The sequence below is a fragment of the Diabrotica virgifera genome, chromosome 2, assembly GCF_917563875.1.
Source record: "Diabrotica virgifera virgifera chromosome 2, PGI_DIABVI_V3a".
In the NCBI taxonomy this organism is placed as follows: domain Eukaryota; kingdom Metazoa; phylum Arthropoda; class Insecta; order Coleoptera; family Chrysomelidae; genus Diabrotica; species Diabrotica virgifera.
Window position 1 is genome coordinate 38,926,271 of NC_065444.1, and position 18,093 is coordinate 38,944,363.

The following is an 18,093-nucleotide window of genomic DNA, read 5'->3' on the forward strand; positions in this document are numbered from 1 at the left end:
ATAAATATGTATATAATGATATTGTTTATTACTGTGGGATTATATTAATCAAAAATATTATGGATATATAATAAGACCTGTAAATATTTGATATAGTAAGTGTATTATACTTTATTTGGCTTGTATCAAGATATTGATTTTATATATTCTGTATACACCGGGTTATCCATTGTTCTTATAGGAGATATCAAAAATGGAAGGTAACTTTAAGCTTCTCTTTTTAAAATTAGTTACAAAACAGGGGTTTCCCGTTTCCATAACACTGCACCACATCAAATATATATATTTTTTAAAATAGAACACCTTGAATAACTGTGACCTTGAATTTTAATTTAAATTTGACTTCTGTCAAGTAAACATCGTATCGATAGCAAATGAATAAAGCAACAATTACGGTATTAATTAAACACCGATTTTAATGGTAAATTATCTGATTAAGTTTATAATTAAATTTTCAAAAGACTTACATCCATTACGTGAGTTGCTTGAAAAGAAATTTTTCGCTTTTTTTTTGTGAAACTTTGTGACTCACACATTTCCTTACGCCCCGCCAAATCATCAGATTTTTGAAATATACACTGTTTTGCATGTACCCAACTTACCTTATCTTAATCTGACAATTTCGAGTTTTTCTAAGGATATATTTTTTTAGGCCCCCCCTTAACGAACTCCCCTGTGTTTAGAGCCAATATATGGTAGAGGTACCTCTACAGGATACCAGGGTTCTCCCCATATGATAATCTGACGCGCTCGAGTTACTGCAAAAGTCCCCGCTGTAATAGACAGCGATTTGCTGATTGGATTCTGTCTTTTATTTCTTCAGTAACACCGTTGTCAGCTGTGACTACGGCCCCCAGATACTTAAAACGTTGTACTCTTTCGAAATTGAAGGTGTTGACTGTCACATTTTGTCCTATCCTGTCTCTTCGTGTAGTTCTATTTATACACATAGATATATTTCGTCTTCTCTTCATTAATCCTCAGCCCTACTTCGCTTGTTGCTTCTTCCACCTTGTTGAAAATGGCTTCTGGCTCGGTATGTGGTTGGATCAAATGCTTTTCTGGAAAAACACATATAACTTGGTGCTAACATGCAACAAAAGACTCAATTTGCTTAAAACCCAAATAGCTGTTGGGGGTCCGACTTCTCTACACTGATTTTTCTGTATAAAACACAATTCAGGGCACACTAAGATCTCATACCTACTTTCGGGCAGTGAATGCCCCTTATGTGGCCTATGTACTACGACTCTTACCATCATCCATTTGTTAATTGAGTCCCCAAAATACCAAAGACAGTGTTCAATAAACAATCTACCAAACACTCTTCAGCTCTATTATCAGAAACATGCCCATTAAGAGGTAGAAACATGTCCTGTTGGCAGTGCCGGATTAACCATTAGGCAAAGTAGGCAGATGCTTAGGGGCCTCGGTCCAAAAGGGGGCCTCACAGGGCCCCAAACGAAAAAATGATAATTAAATAGAACTAAATAAAATAGTTTATCTTATGGTAAAGTGTATGAGCGTTTTCTCACATACCCATATGGGTCATACCCATAAGTAGCCATACTGGAGAAAATCTTTCTTCGGCTGTTTTAACCTTTTTAAACGACTGTGGCATTAATGTAAATGACATGAGGAGACAATCATGCAACAATGCAGCAAACATGTCATGCAAATACAATGGGCTCCAGGCTTCTTTATCTAAGATTAACAAACTTGTAATTTATATTCCTGGTGCCACACACTCGCTTAATTTATTTGGAGTAAGTGCTGCTGAAAGTTTCTTTGGAGCAATGCCGTATTTTGGGTTTGTTCATTCTGTGTACAACGTTTTTTTTAGCCTCTACCCACCATGAAACTCCACTAAGCCATCCCATTCGCCACGATCTAGTCATTAAAACAACAAGCAGCACTGGAGTTCAAGGGCTGATGTAACAAGGTTAAAACGCCTTCAAATATGCTATTCACACTCTTGCTGACGACACTAATCAGAAAGCTGAAACAGTTCATGAAGCTAAGTGTTTGTGGAAAAAAATGTCAAAAAAGAAACATTAATAATGAATTAGTTTTGGCAACAATTTTAGAACGCATCAACGCTGTCAATAAACCATTACGGAGAGAAGAGATTGAACTTCAAACTACAGTTCAGCTTGTAAATTTAATTTTGGAGTTCTTAAAATCCAAAAGAGATAATTTTGCTGACTACGAACAGAAGTCCTGCGATCTACCATACTCTGAATATTCTGACACTAAAACTAAATTTACTGCAATTTAGACTTTACATAATTATGTAATAAGTAAAATAATTAAATATTTTATTTAGCCATAGCTTAACATTTTATGTCATTAGCAGCTTTTAGATTTTCTAATTAAAATAAAATATTTCTTCTTCTTGCTCTTTGTAAACAATTGTGCTTGTTTATTGGCAGATTGATACCTCTATAGAAATTCATACAGAAGTAAAAAACTTCATTTGTACAATGGTATAAAAAGTTTATTAAAAACTATTAAAAGTCATCCAAAAGGATCTGCAAAACGTTTTCGATCTAGATCAGATCATCTTCAGTGCCTAGAACGAAGTATTTCCACGTTGGAATGAATGCAAAAGGTTAAAATTGTGACTAGTTAAAGAAAAAATGTGGTAATACTCCGTTCTGCCTAGTACATGTAACTAGCAACCTTATGAAAATGGTGACATCGAGAAATATGGTTTACATTTTAAATCTATAATATTTATAGCGACTCCAAGTCGCTGTTAAAGGATTAATTTATATTTTAGGAGTGCTCAAAGGGCAACATGGTTCCCTGCTCGATAAAAAATCGTGGTTCTTGCCAGTTCAATGGACACAGACCAACAAAGGTGAAGGAGATGACAATCCAATTTATTAGACAGAAGTGACATGACAAGACAGGAAGTCAATTTTTGGTTATGAATATAAAATAGTGTTTTTAGAATTTAGACTATTAGTTAAACTGAATGTAGATTAATAACTGTATTAAGTGAAATTTAAATTATAATAAATTAGGAATATAATGAAAAAACCGAAAAGGCTACTCTCCGTTACAGAAAAACTGTTGTTACTGTTAAATTGATAAATGTTACTCATAGCACAGTATATAGTGGTTACACAGTAAAATCACTCTTCTGTCGGCGCTTTGATCTCAAGAAGTAATACCGGCAGGACGCAATTGGTAATTCACCAGTGGTGGAAACGGGTTTTCCCTGTTAAAATCCGTACGTTTCTATGCGACTTGCAATGCGAGAGTGGGGCAAAAGCGACTGCCAACATTGCGCGGTCGCCATGCGCGACTACAGACTTTATTTCCAATTTTTCGGAGAGTGGTTCTACTGTCCCTTTTTATACTGTGCTCATAGTAGAGTCAGTGACGTCACTGGTGACAGTTGTGAAAGAAGACGAATATTTAATTTAATTTGAAGTAAAAAGTGAAAGAAAATTAATTCAATGTGAACAACTTCAAGACCTATAAAGGTAAGGTACATAGTAATGTTGTAAAAATAACAGAGTAATGGTGTAAAAATAGAAAGAGTATTGTTGGTTGCCTATTATTGTAGTTGTGATCCTTGTTGCAAATTGAAAAAATATTCTAATTTAAATTTATTGTCTACCACAAACCTTAGACCAAAGCGGTCGCATTTCGTCCAGCAAATTTTAAAATATTTTATACTGTAACCGTTAATGTGATTTTAATTATTTTAATGTGTTTTTAATATCATATATTCGAATGACCCGGTACTTGTTTTAAAAATAATAAACTCAGTTTTTATTATTGATAAATTGAACGTGATTCCAATGACAAAACGGAAAAAACTCTCAGCGAAATGGATTACAATATTACTTCGCCGTTTCAACCGATGCAGCCACAGCCACAGCAGAATTTATACGGAGTTCCAACACCAGCGATGATTCAGCCAGGCCAATTTACAACTCAGCCAGTGGCGTACGCTCCGCAAGTTCAGATCAACAACGACCAACTAGTACAAGGTAACGTTTCATTTCCTCAGGTTTTACCCACACCATATTACCAAACAACACAACAACCCCTATACTTTAGCAATATCCCAGCCTTGCCAAACAAAAATAGCCAAGAAATTAGCCAAGACGAAGAATGGAAAACTGTAGAAAACACTAGGAAAAGAGTCAGACTTAGCCCTGAACACAGAGTAACTAAACAGACCAAAATTAATGACTACTGGCTAAATTCACCTGTTCATACATCAAATCGATTTGAGGAGTTGTCTAACGACGCAGATAACGAAGCAAAAAATGAAGAAGTTCAAACTGAAAGAACTGAGATTCAAACTGAAAAAACCTCAAAACCACCTCCCATATTTGTAAATGGAGTGAAAAATGTGACCCCACTCACCACACTATTAAATAATATAGCCAAAAATGGATACGAAATCAAAGTTTTAAATCACGATCAAGTTAAAATACAACCTAAAGAAAAAGAAAATTATAGTACAATAACTAAAGCTTTAACTGAGAAAAAAACAGAATTCCATACATTTAGGCCTCGTGACGAACGCAGCTTCAGAGTAGTATTAAAAAACATGCATTACTCAGCCAATCTGACAGAATTAAAAGAAGAAATCGAAAAGCTGGGGCACTCGGTAGTAAATATGTGGAACATTAAAAATTACAAAACTAAGCAACCTTTATCAATGTTCTTCATTGACTTAAAATCAGCAGAAAATAATAAAACAATTTACGACGTTGAACACTTGCTAAACTACAAAATTAAATTTGAACCACCATACACAAGGAGGGAAATTCCACAGTGCAGTAGATGTCAAAGATATGCGCATACAAAAAAATACTGTCAACATAGGCCCAGATGTGTAAAATGCACCGGAGATCATGCTACTGAACACTGTACAAGAAAAGAAAGATCTGACGATGTTCAGTGCATTCTTTGCGAAGGAAACCACCCGGCAAATTATAAAGGATGTACTATATATAAGGAACTGCAGAAAAAAACATATCCAACCCTACGGCAAAAACAACCTACAACCCCACTAACGAGTAATATTGGAAGAACCATCAATCCAGGCATTAGCTACTCACAAGCAGTAACAAACCAACTACCTCAAGCAAGCACATCTCAGAATACTTTGCAAGCACCAAATTTAACGCATCCTACTCCTGCTAACGACCTGTCTGAACTAAAATCGATGTTTAAAGGATTTGCGGAACAACTGTCCACACTGCTAAACCTCCTAACGATAGTCGTCAATAATTTAACAAAATGAATAAGTTACTAAAAATTGCACTTTGGAACGCCAACGGGCTTGCCAAACATTGTCTTGAGGTAAAAACTTTCATCATTAGTCACGAAATTGATATAATGTTAATATCAGAAACTCACTTCACAAGTAGAAGCTACTTTAAAATACCTAACTACACAACTTACAATACTAGACACCCAGATGGTACAGCCCATGGTGGAACTGCTATTATAATCAAAAACAATATCAAACACTATGAGACTAATGACTTTAAAAAAGACTACTTGCAGGCTACTAACATAGTTATTGAAGATTGGCATGGCTCACTAACAATCTCTGCAGTCTATTGCCCACCAATACACAAGATAAAAAAAGAACAATTTGAAGAATTTTTTAAAACATTGGGTAACAGATTCCTGGCTGGAGGAGATTACAACTCTAAACATACACATTGGGGATCAAGATTAATCACCCCAAAAGGACGACAGCTTCTAGCGGCTATGAATAGTAACAACTACTCGTATATTTCCAGTGGTGAACCTACTTATTGGCCAACCGACGTGAACAAAATACCCGATCTACTTGACTTCTGCATAACAAAGGGAATTCCAAAAAGATCGCAAAGAATTGAATCTTGCTTTGACCTTTCCTCGGATCACTCGCCTGTATTAATCACGATAAGTACTGAACTTGTTGAGGTACAGCTACCACCGAAACTGGACAACAAATATACGGATTGGGAAAGGTTTCGGCGGGTGATTGAGGACAACCTAAACCTAAACATACCTTTAAAAACAAACTATGAAATAGATGAAGCCATACAAAATTTTAACGTAATTATACAGGAAGCAATCTGGCAAACAACACCCCTAAAAAACACGACGCTCATGAAACAAGAGCTACCAAACATAATCAGACAAAAAATCAAAGAAAAACGATATTTAAGAAAAACATGGCAAAGAACGCACGCGCCTCAGGACAAAACCAGACTCAACCAGGCTACACTTCAACTTAAAACTCTCCTAAATAACTACAAAAACGATGGGATTAAAGAATATCTTAGCAACCTATCAGCAACAGAAATTACAGACTATTCTCTATGGAAGGCTACGAAAAAATTTAAACGACCTCAATCAAGCAACCCTCCTATTCGCGCAGAAAACGGCGAATGGGCCAAAAGCAATAAAGAAAAATCAGAAGTGTTTGCAAAATATCTCACAGACGTCTTTCAACCTTTCCCTGCTGAGAATAATCAAAACTTTGAAGCATCCATCCAACAATTTTTAGAATTTCCATACCAGTTAGAACTTCCACCGGAAAAGTTTAAGGTAAATGAAGTGATCAAAATAATACAAAATCTTAAATCGAAAAAGTCCCCAGGCTTCGATCTTATATCCAGTAAAATTATTAAACAACTACCCAGGAAAGGAATTGTGTACCTCACTCAATTATTCAATGCAGTATTAAGAACCGCATATTTCCCTCTCCTCTGGAAAGTCGCAAAAATTATACTAATTCCCAAACCAGGAAAGCCGCTGGAAAATGTCAAATCATATCGACCCATAAGCTTACTGCCGATAGTGTCAAAGATCCTAGAAAAACTGATACTCTCAAGAATTCAACCACTCCTATCAGATCGAGAACTAATCCCTGCACACCAGTTTGGATTCAGATCCCAACACGCAACCATAGAACAGGTTCATCGGATATGCAGAACTGTTAATCAAGCATTGGAAGACAAAATGTACTGCACTGCCGCTTTTCTAGACATCTCGCAAGCATTCGATAAAGTCTGGCACACAGGCCTTCTATACAAATTAAAAAATATGCTTCCTCTCACTCACTTCCTAATTTTAAAATCCTACCTCCATAACCGTTACTTTTTTGTACAACATAGAGATGAGTGCACGTCTCTATTTCCAGTTGGATCTGGAGTTCCACAGGGCAGTGTTCTGGGGCCAGTGTTATACCTATTGTACACAGCAGACTTACCAACAAACTTTCAAACCACTACAGCTACATATGCAGACGACACAGCAGTGATGTCAGTACATCAGGACCCACGGATAGCTTCTCAACTTCTGCAAACCAGCCTCAACAAAATGCAAACTTGGTTAAAACGGTGGCGTTTTCAAACAAATGAAACAAAGTCGGTTCATATTACCTTCACAAACCGTAAAGGTCACTGCCCGCCTGTATATATCAACAACCACCAACTAAAACAGCAAGCAACAGTCAAATACCTTGGAATGCATCTAGACCAAAGATTAAACTGGAGAACACACATTTTTATGAAGCGTAAACAACTTGGTCTCAAATTACACAATCTTTACTGGCTGATTGGTCACAAATCATCACTTTCGATGAAAAATAAAGTACTTGTCTACAAAGCAATTTTGAAGCCAATATGGACTTACGGGATCCAACTTTGGGGTACTGCATCAAACTCCAATATCGAAATCTTGGAGAGGTTCCAGTCGAAGGTTCTTCGAATAATCACAAATGCCCCATGGTATGTTGCAAATATTATTATTAGACGCGATCTAGAAATTTCAACAGTAAAAGAAGAAATTACCAACTTTGCACAGAAATACGAAGACAGACTGGCACAACATCCAAATGTACTAGCCAGAAACCTGATGAGCCAACCAGTCAGACGGAGACTTAGACGAAATACACCTAGTGATTTACCATCGCGATTTTAGTTATATGTGCCGTAATTCCCAGAGACAAACAATTTTATATCTATGTAAAATATTTGTAAAGAAAATGATTATTGAATCATTTTCTCCAAGTCACCTACACTAGTGGTCACAACATTTACTTATTGTAACTTGTTTTACAGATTGTAAATAAATTAGGACGTTAAATAAAAAAAAAAAAAAAAAAAATTTATTGTCTGAATTAGTGAACTGATAATTTGACATTTATAGAAGGTAATGAAATAAACAGATTGAAATGTATGAAATATAAAATACTATAAAAGATTTACGGATTTAAAAGCGTACATTTGAACTGGTGACAGCTGTGAACGAAGACGAATATTTAATTTAATTTGAAATAAAACGTGAAAGAAAATTAATGCAATGTGAACAACTTCAATACCTATAAAGGTAAGGTACATAGTAATGTTGTAAAAATAAAAGAGTAATGATGTAAAAATAGAAAGAGTATTGTTGGTTGTCTATTATTGTAGTTGTGATCGTTGTTGCAACTTGAAAAATATTCTAATTTAAATTTATTGTCTGAATTAGTGAACTGATAATTTGAAATTTATAGAAGGTAATGGAATAAACAGATTGAAATGTATGAAATATAAAATACTATAAAAGATTTACGGATTTAAGAGTGTACATTTGAATGAAAGTTATGTAATCCAGATTGAAAGTTGGGATTATTTTCGATATGAAGTAAAAATTCGAGTTAAACTGATACACTAAATTGATAAACGGAAAATTTGAAATTATATAGTTAGTAACAGAGTAACAGATTGAAATATTGTCAAGGAAGTTAATGAATAGTGCAAGGGGAACCGAAAAGACAGAGACACTAGGCATGGCAATATAACTTTGTGGTTGGTAAAATTTTTTTAATAAATGAGGTTGGAAAGGAAAGAGGGTAAACTGTGTTAGGGATGGCAATAACTTTGTATTTGGGAAATATATGAAGGAAAAATTGGAAATGTTGTCACTCAATTTTTGCGCGGTCGGCCGATACATCTTCTACCGATTTTGGTGATTTATCTCTTGTTATTTTGACCACACGTGTCTCTCCCCATTCGGCTTATGTGGTTATTCCATTTTTTTTCTATTTAGTGACCGTTCCTGTGTATACTGTACGTTACATTTTCTTCTACTAATGTCTTCACTCCTCTTTCGATCTCTCAACATATATCCTGTAATTCTTGTCAGTTCTCTCATTTCTGCCGTTTCAAGTAGCAACTCTGGCTACTCTACTCTACCTGCAGTTTTGTTGGAGTAGCTCGACAAAACCTGTTGCCGGTCCCAAGCCCGGATAAAGGAGGAGGGGTCTACAGCCAGGTTAGCACTCTACTGATAGACTTTAAAACCATATAGCTCATAGAAACAGGATTATGCCTCGGAACAGGATTGATTGATGATGAATAAAACGTTTAAGTATTAAAATTCAAACAAAGTTTTGGAATATCTTTTGGTTTATTTCTTCAAGCAACACGTTTTACAACATGAAACAAAAATTTAAGTTTAGGTCCACAAAATGTCCACTACTATATCTAAGGAATACCTCTCGGAGATGGAGGGGGAAGGCGGAAGTTTCTTTATGGGCTTCATAGCTTGAGTTGCCTAGGGGCCTCAAGATTCTTAATCCGGGACTGCCTGTTGGTAGATGCGGCAACTTTGCTTTTTAAAAAAACAATATCTAAACAGATTTAAAAGAAAACACTGTGATACTTTTACAAGATTCTATATAATTGTAGATTCTAAGAATATACAGCTTCCCAATTACTAACTAACTAAACTACGCTACTCATTAGGCAACAAATTACCATATATTCATTTGGTGCGTTTCCTTGCTACCTGGTATAATGGCCACTCGGCAAGATGCAATTAACACGGTGCTAGTCTGACCGATTCTTCTTTTTACAAGAGTACAGTTAGGCACATCGGCACACGGGATTCCCTTTACATTTTTTCGTCGGTTTTTATGCAGGTTATAACGGCATATGAGTTCACTCAGTTCAGTTCAGTATTCTTTGCGATTGCGATACGATAGACACGAGAACTCAGGCCATGATCGAATTGTGATTGTGAACGGGTTGAGTCCTATTTGTATACTGTGTGAACGAAAAGTGTTGTTAGGTAAGGATGCACTGATTAATAAATAAACATTCATTAATAAAATAAAGTTTACAGAATAGTACGCATTGGTTTACCGTTGTTACTATAGTATGCGGTCTACCGTCGCGTTTCTACTATAGCTTACGGTTTACAGTGGGATGAGGTTTATAAGCTGTATTATGTTACAATGCCGACAAAAAATATTTACAAAGTGAATAAAACGCATAAATCAAAATAATTATTATTTAAATTTTACAAATTAATTGGAGGGGAGCAAAGTATGCTAAATGTGCAGTCACTCGTGCGCTTTGGGAACCTATTGGGTTGTGAAGAGTAGGTCCTAAAACCAAAAAAAGTTAAGTAAAGTTTTCCATTTTAGTGGGGACTTGTCCATTTTTAATTTAATTTTCCATTTCCAACAATCGTTTTTTTAGATTACCTATAGTGCCATCTATCCATAATTCGAAAAAATATCTCTAATAAAATGTACTTATTTTTACGTAAGGAATTCAAATCTGCAATAAAAAATTGGGGCTCCTTTTTAAGATTTTAAAGTAACCACCACGCACCTCCGTGGGGGGTCGTGTTTAGTGCCATTCGATAGATTTTTCAAAAATATTGAATAAGTGTATTTTTAAGTTTTTCGATCTGTCATTCATTTCGCGAAATATTCGCTTTTTTCTTGTGAAACTTTGGGAATCACCCATTTCCTTACGACCGCTCCCCGCTCAAATCGTCAGATTTTTGAAATAAACACTGTTTTGCATGTACTTAACGTACCTGATCTTAATCTGACGATTTTGAGTTTTTATAAGGATAGATTTTCTTTTCGGCCCCCCTTACCGAACTCCCCTGCATTAAGAGCCAATATATGGTAGATGTACATTTTCAGGGTACAAGGTTTCTCCCGATATGTAATAATCTGACCCCCGCTTGGTTTCTCCTACCATAATAATAATAATTTAATGTGTCATATCAATTTGCTGACAAAGTGATATTAATTTTCAAAATTAAAATAATAATTCATTCTTCTCCTGATTTAAGTGTTTTATTCACTTTGTAAAGATTGTTTATGCGTTTACTGTATACATGTGCGGCTATTCACCATAATATTTTTCATGGGGTTTTACACACAATGATGAAAGTCACCTTTGTAGGCGAAATGTTTATTGCTAAGTACTAATAAACATTACTACTACTATTTAGGAATATACAATAAACTTTATGTTTTCTCTAAGTTTCTTTACTCTTATGCAAATAACACCGTAATATTTTTCCAGAGTATGCATGCGCAAACATCAACCCCTCTTTTCAAATAAAATGACCTAGTAGATTTACAAAAATTAGTTGTCTTGACTATCAACAACACCATATCTGGAACAAGAAATATTTTCTTCTACAAGAGTTTTCTTGCATTTCATTATTTTGTGGATAACTTTCAGGCAGATCGCATCCTCGAGGTAGACCGCATACTATAGCAGCACCGGTTTATCAATGTTAGTTGTTTACCTTTTAGAAAAGACTCTTTGTTTTTCTTTGTGGTTTATTGCTGGGTTTAGATTTATATTAAATAGATCCCAATGTATAATATATTAATCGAATTGTACAGAAAATATCCACGTTTTTGATGCCAAAAACATTAATTATGAAATTTGAGGGTACTACACTTACACTCTATAATAATTTACTTATAGTCTAGTAAAATAAAATTTCACTACATGTAAAACAAAATGTAAATTCGTACAGGTTGAAACAAATTTTATATCAAAGTTTAGGTGGGTACAAAAGATATTTTCAAGAAAGTATCCAAATCACACAAGGGGATCATTCTTTAAATAATTAAAAAGGGGTCATTTTTGCAAAAAAATTACTTTTTTAACTGCTGAGGTCATTCAATTACCAATGAAGGTCTATAGGATTATTTTCTGCAAAGTTGAAGGGTTAATCTTTCACATATAACTTACTAAATTAAATTTGACCCCCTATTTATTTAAATAATTATACATGAAACTTTAAAAACAAATTTGCAAAAAATTATTTTTAGCGTTTTAAATAAGCACTATAAAATATCTTATTTTACAGGAGAAGTTGCAGTATATTATCAGTATTAATCAAAAAAAATTAGTCCACAAATATTTAATATTTTTTGAGATATTGAATTTGTTTATTGAATGTCACTCTATTTTCAATTGCAAAAACGCGGTTGTTGTCAAAGAAATATTTACCTGTATTAAATCTTATTAGTTTTATTTTTATGTATATCTTCGATAAAGGTATTGATAAATTCAAATTTCAATTAAACTTCCCACTAAAATGACATTTGAAAATTATTCAAATTTGTTTATAACTTGTTTTTTTAATAACGTCGCGGGGATTAAATATTTTGAAATGCCGTTTCGATAATTGGGTTTGTGGGAATTTTTTACTAATTAACAAATTTTTTTGTCTTTTTTTCCTCTTCTTTTTTTTTCTTGGAGTTATATTACTACGGGACCTTTTAGGGTTAAGTTTCATTAAGAATGTCGAATCTCTAAGTTATAGATTCTAGACCTAAAAATATTAAGATTGGTCTAATCACTTAAATAAAATGTGGCTGGTTACTGAGTTACAGGGTGTTTAATTTAAAAATTAAAAATTATTTTTACCAAGTTCTTTCAAACTATTTGACGCATTTTTATCATACTTGTCAGAAAGTGTGGGTACTATACAGTCTACTAAATTGTGACAAATAAAAGTTTCTAGCTACTACCAGAGGCGTACGACAGGGGATAGTTAATGGTTGACCCTTTCCAAATTCTACGCCACTGAGGGAATTACTATTTTAGCGAAATTTTTCGATTCTCCAATACCTTATATGTAAATAATATACTCTTTACTGGTAACGATTAAGTCATTAGTTTTCGAGATATTGGACGTTAAAAATGAAACAGCATAGTTATTTTGATTCATTCATTCATTCATTTTAAACTTCCAATATCTCTCAAACTAATGACTTTATCGATACCAATAAAGTTATTTACATACAAAGTATTGGTGAATCGAAAAATTTCGTTAAAATAGTAATTCACTCAGTGGCGTAGAATTTGGGAAGGGTCAATCATTCACTATCCCCTGTCGTACGCCTCTGGCACTAGCTAGAAACGTTTATTAATCACAATTTAGTAGGGTGTATAATAGTCACACTTTCTGTCAAGTATGATAAGGATACGTTAAATTGTTTTAAAGTACTTGGTAACAATAATTTTTAAATTTTTAAATAAAACCCCCCGTAACTCAGTAAGTAGCCACATTTTATTTAAGAGATTTTAGTTAAATCTTAATATTTTTAGGTCTACAATCTAGATCTCATAGACTCGACATTCTTAATAAAATTTAACCCTAAAAGGGCCCGTAGTAATATAACTCCAAGGAAAAAAAGAAGAAGAAAAAACGACAAAAAAATTGTGTTAATTAGTAAAAAATTCCCAGGAACCCAATTATCGAAACGACATTTTAAAATACTTAATCTCCGCGACGTTATTAAAAAAACAAATTATAAACAAATTTGTATGATTTTCAAATGCCATTTTAGGGGGAGTTTAATTGAAATTTGACTGTATCCATGCAATTATCGACAATATACATAAAAATAAAAATAATGAGATCTTAAGCAAGTGAATATTTCTTTGGCAACAACCGCGTTTTTGCAATTGAATATATAGTAACATTTAATAAACAACTTCAATATCTCAAAAAAGATTAAATATTTTTTGACCAATTTTTTTTTGCTTAATACTGGTAACATAGCGCAACTTAGTCTGTAAAATAAGATATTTTATAGTGCTTATTTAAAACGCTAAAAATAATTATTTGCGAATTTGTTTTTTAAGTTTTATATACAATTATTTAAATAAATAGGGGGTCCAATTTAATTTAGTAAGTCTTATGTGAAAGATTTACCCTTCAGCTTTGTAGAAAAAAATCCCATAGACCTTCATTGATAAGCGAATTACCTCAGCAGTTAAAAAAGTATTTTTTTTTTGCAAAAATGACCACTTTTTAATTATTTAAACAATAATCCCCTTGTATGATTTGGATACTTTCTTGAAAATATCTTTTGTACCCACCTAAACTTTGGTATAAAATTTGTTTTAACCTGTACGAATTTACATTTTGACTTTTTTTATTTTATTAGGCTATTATGTTTTGTTCTTTAGTACATAAAACTGATGGAAAAAATGGAATAAAAAATTCACTTGCAACGAGAGTACTCATGTTTTTTTTGCCCAATTTCAAAAATTGAATGAGCGTAATAACAGTGATTTTGGAGTGTAAAACGTCGTGATCTAAAATCACTGTAGAGTATATTCAAAATCACATACAAACTATTTTAAAAAACAAAAATGAGGGCTTTTTTTATACTTTTAAAGTAATTTTATTCTCAATCTACAGAGTGAGTTTAAAAGTATGGAACGCCTCAATTATCGTTGAAATGGCTTGCACGATTTTTATATATTTTGGTGCAAGGGTCTTTAGTGCAGTCACTGAAGGTGGATATGAACTATTACCTCCGATTTCGTTGAACCTCCATAGGTTTTCATGAAAATTGGTGACTAATTAGAGGATATCTCAAGGAACAAAGGTGACATGGTGCCAACTTGCGCTTTTACCCTAGGGTGGATGCCACCCCTTCTCGGGGGTAAAAATTATTTTATTGAAAATAAACCCATAATTCGATAGAGGGACAAATTCTAAGAAAAAAAGTTTTTAAAATAAATCAAAACTTTTTGAGTTATTTAAGATCAAAAATTTTAATTTTTCTTGAGAAAAATCCAGGTTTTTAACCAATTTTTCATCAATAACTCAAAAAATATAAATTTTTACAAAAAAGTTATTATTACCAAAATTGAAGCTAATAAAAAACTAAACTCTTTACTAGAAAAACCTTTTAATGTTAACTGAAAGTGAGTTATAGCATCTAAGTATTCAAGCTGGAATAATGGGAAAATGATGCATTTTATAACATAAACTTATTAAACATTTGTCAAAGTACTTAAAAATATATATCAAAGGAACCCCCGAACATTAAAATTTATGCACCAAATTTTTTTCAAAATTTATTGTTTAAAAATGTTTCCAAAAAATGTTATTGTTTTTTTTAATAACTTTATTTGTTTTTAAGATATCAGGTTTATCTAAAAACCGTTTGAAAGTTAATTCTAAGGGCTATTTAACCACGTTAAATTTAATCTTTTAGACCCCTTATTTTTTTTTAAATAAAAGGTTAAATGGCCCCGGTTGCATGGTTTTCACAGAAAAATTTAAGATTTAAACGTTTCTATCTCGGTGATTTTTTACCCTATGGAAATAGTAAAACAGGTGAAATATTTGACACAGAAAAAACTAAAATTTGGGAATATATAATTTTTTACGTATATTGAGTATTTTTGGAGTTATTATCAAAAGAATATGAAAATTACAATAATTTTAAAAATTATGATTTTTGTAAATTATATCTATTTTTCAAAAATATGCATTCTAAACTGGTCAAAATTATTGAAATCATTACTTATGCTAATATAAAGAAGTTCTTGTAAGGATAACTATAAATTTTAATTTTTGTGGAAATGGCGTATGTTTTATTTTTCACTTTTTCCTAAAAAATTCGAAAGCGTTGTTTTATTTTTATCATAACTTGTTTAATTTTGACGCCATTAACTTGTTCTGAAGCTCATTTAATAGCTATTTTGAAGTACGTTGACAAATCATTAGCAGGTATATTTTATACATTGCATCGTTTTCCCGTTATTTAAGCTTGAATACTTAGATTTGTGTACTCGTCGAAAAAAATACACATTCGATTGCCAATAACTCACTTTGAACTAACATTAGTTTAGTTCTTTAAGTGAGGAATGTATTCAGTTTTTTATTATCATCAATTTCAGTAATAATAACTATTTTGTCAAAGCTTATAGTTTTTGAGTTATACGTGAAAAACCGATTTAAAATATGCATTTTTTTATTAAAAAATAAAATCTTTGATATAACAAATGTTGCTTATAATTTATCCCTCTATCGACTTATGGTATTATTTTTAATAAAATAATTTTCACTCCCGAGAAGGGGTGGCATCCACCCCAGTGTAAAAGCGCAAGTTGGCATCATGTCACCTTTGTTCCTTGAGGTATCCTCTAATTACTCACCAATTTTCATGAAAATCGATGGAGGTTCAACGAAATCGGAGGTGAAAACCTTCAGTGACTCCACTATTAAAGTCACCGGAATAATACAAATGATATACTATTCGACGCGCCTTCGCAAGACGAGAAAAAAGTATATATTTAATATATACTTCCGGTTTCATGACTGTCTCTCCGTCACTATACCATGTAGCATGACAAATTAGGTGCCGAATGAAAGCTTATAATCCAAAGATGGTACCAAAGGTAAGGAATTTGACCTAGGAATTCCGGTTTTAGAAATACAGCCCGAAGTGCTATGAAAAAGTCACCGAAATAGAACAAGTGATATATTATTCGACGCGCCTTCGAAAGACGAGAACAAATATATACTTCCGGTTTCATGACTGTCTGTCCGTCCGTCCACGAATATAACTTCTCCGTCACTATACCACGTAGAACTATAAATGAGGTGTCGGATGAAAGCTTATAACCCAAGGATGGTACTAAAGATGAGAAATTTGATATCGGACTTCCGGATTTAGAGTTACAGTACAACCGAAAGTAGGGGAGAGTTGGACAAAACCGGGTACCACTCCAAAAACCTACTGTATCTTTTGCTATGTGAGAGTAGCAAATGTTTGCTGCAGATTGAAATATTCTCAAATAACTTAAGTTCAATATGCCAATGTCAATTTTTAAAATATTCTTAGATTTTTTATTTTTTTTATTTTTATGAAACTATTGCAAAATACCTGGTTTTGTCCAACCGGTATGATAAAATCGGGTAGTAACTTAATTACCATATAAAAAAAATAATGGGCAGAAAATAAAACATTTATTAAAAGTATGTGAACAGAAATCGAAAATCTATGAACAGAAGTCACAAATAAAAACTTCATCTACATCATCATAGGCACTGCAGGCGTCATAAGCCCATTTGGTGCAAGACACACATTTTATCCAGCCTTCCTTCGCATTATAATTTGAAAATAGTTAATTGTAATATAGACACGCATCGTCATTAATATCTTCTTCCTCCAAACTCTCCAAAATTTTGTTTTTGGTACAGCCCTTTTTACCACGTTTTTTCTTTTTTTTTTGTCCAGTTCATTTAGTTTTAATTTTTTTTACGACTGGAGTTTTTTTTTAAATTTTTCCTACTAGCTTTCTTACTAGCTTCTTCAACAGAAGAAGCCACATGTTATAGTTAACTAAAAGCAAAAAAAGCACTGTAGAAGCTGGAAGTAACAACAGGTCTGATAAAATCGGGTACCCGGTTTTGCCGATTTTCGGATTACCCGGTTTTGTCAAACTCGTAAACAAGACATTAATGCCTGGTTGCACCAACAGATCTTAAGTTCCAGATTAGCTAAGTTCTACTTATAAATAGGGCCTCCTTGAGTATCACTTACGTTGCACCATAATTTTAGATTCTTACCTTATTATCAATTATATGTATTATTATATTATGGTATTCTTATTGTAATATATTATAACTATATTATAATAATTCTTATGATATTCTCGACTTAAGCTTAAGATATGTTGGTGCAACCGGGCATGAATGTTATTTAAATTTTTAAGTTATGAAATAATATTCAAAATTTAAAAAGGTAATATACTAGGTTACATGTATTAAATTTTGAAATGGCCATTAGTTATTCATTTAGAGGAGAAAACAGCTCTAAACTTACCTTAAAAATCGAGTTTCCTGCATAAAAAAACAGGTGGGGTCTTACTGCTCCGGCACAGATTACTAAAATGAGGTAGAAATTAATACACACGACTGTTGGTGGTAAAGTGACACTAATTTTAACATTGTCTAATAGACAGCAGACAGTTAGAAGAATTAAGGGGTACCCGG

General features: G+C 33.1%; 2 protein-coding genes across 4 annotated transcripts in view; one reads left to right on the forward strand and one right to left on the reverse strand.

Annotated features, from left to right (window-relative positions):
• LOC126880034 (uncharacterized) overlaps nucleotides 1-18,093 on the reverse strand; it is a 156,726-nt gene that overhangs the window by 84,082 nt on the left and 54,551 nt on the right. The gene's annotated exons all lie outside the window — the stretch shown is intronic.
• LOC114327674 (uncharacterized) overlaps nucleotides 9,943-18,093 on the forward strand; it is a 49,639-nt gene continuing 41,488 nt past the window's right edge. For all 3 annotated transcript variants that reach the window (XM_028276360.2, XM_050643621.1, XM_028276359.2), the window contains exon 1: nucleotides 9,943-10,089. The gene's annotated coding sequence lies outside the window, so the exon portion shown is untranslated. The remainder of the gene's footprint in view (nucleotides 10,090-18,093) is intronic.